Below are 949 nucleotides of genomic sequence, written 5' to 3'. Positions count from 1 at the left end.
GGAGTGCAATGGCGCAATCTCGGCTCACCGCAACCTCCGCCTCCTGGGTTCAAGCAATTCTCCTGCCTCAGCCTCCTGAGTAGCTGGGATTACAGGTGCACAACACCATGCCCAGCTAATTTTGTATTTTTAGTAGAGACAGGGTTTCACCATGTTAGCCAGGCTGGTCTCAAACCCCCAACCTCAGGGGATCCGCCCGCCTCAGCTTTCCAAAGTGCCGACATTACAGGTATGAGCCACCGCACCCGGCCTAGAGTTCTTTATATATTTTGGATACAAGTTCCTTACCAGAGACAAGTTTTACAAATATTTTCTCCCATTCTGTGGGTTGTCTTTCTTTTTCTTTTTTTGTTTTTTAAGAAATGAGGGACCGGGCACAGTGGCTCATCGCCTGTAATCCCAGCACTTTGGGAGGCCAAGGCAGGTGGATCACCTGAGGTCAGGAGTTCGAGACCAGCCTGGCCAACATGGCGAAACTGTCTCTACTAAAAGTACAAGAATTAGCCAAGCGTGGTGGTACGTGCCTGTAATTCTAGCTACTCAAGGGGATGAGGCAGGAAAATCCCTTGAACCCAGGAGGCAGAGATTGCAGTGAGCTGAGATCACACCACTGCACTCCAGCATGGGCAACAGAAAGATACTCCATCTCAAAAGAGCAGAAGAGAGGGGAAGGGAGGGGAAGACAAAAGAGATCTTGCTATGTTGCTCAGGCTGGACTCAAACTCCTGGGTTCAAATGATCTTTCCACCTCAGCCTCTTGATTAGCTAGAACTATAGGCACACACCACTGTGCCTGGCTGACGTTCTCGACGATATCATTTAAAGCATAAAAGTTAAACTTTGAGAAAGTCCAGTTCATTTTTCCTTTGGTTGCTTGTGCCTTTGCTGTCATTATTTGAAAGCTATTGCCTAATGGAAGAGTTACTCCAACTTTTTTTCCTCAGAGCTT

The sequence above is a fragment of the Cebus imitator genome, unplaced genomic scaffold, assembly GCF_001604975.1.
Source record: "Cebus imitator isolate Cc_AM_T3 unplaced genomic scaffold, Cebus_imitator-1.0 Scaffold366, whole genome shotgun sequence".
NCBI classification, from domain to species: domain Eukaryota; kingdom Metazoa; phylum Chordata; class Mammalia; order Primates; family Cebidae; genus Cebus; species Cebus imitator.
The sequence above is the reverse complement of the archived record's forward strand: the minus strand, read 5'-3'. Positions refer to the sequence as shown.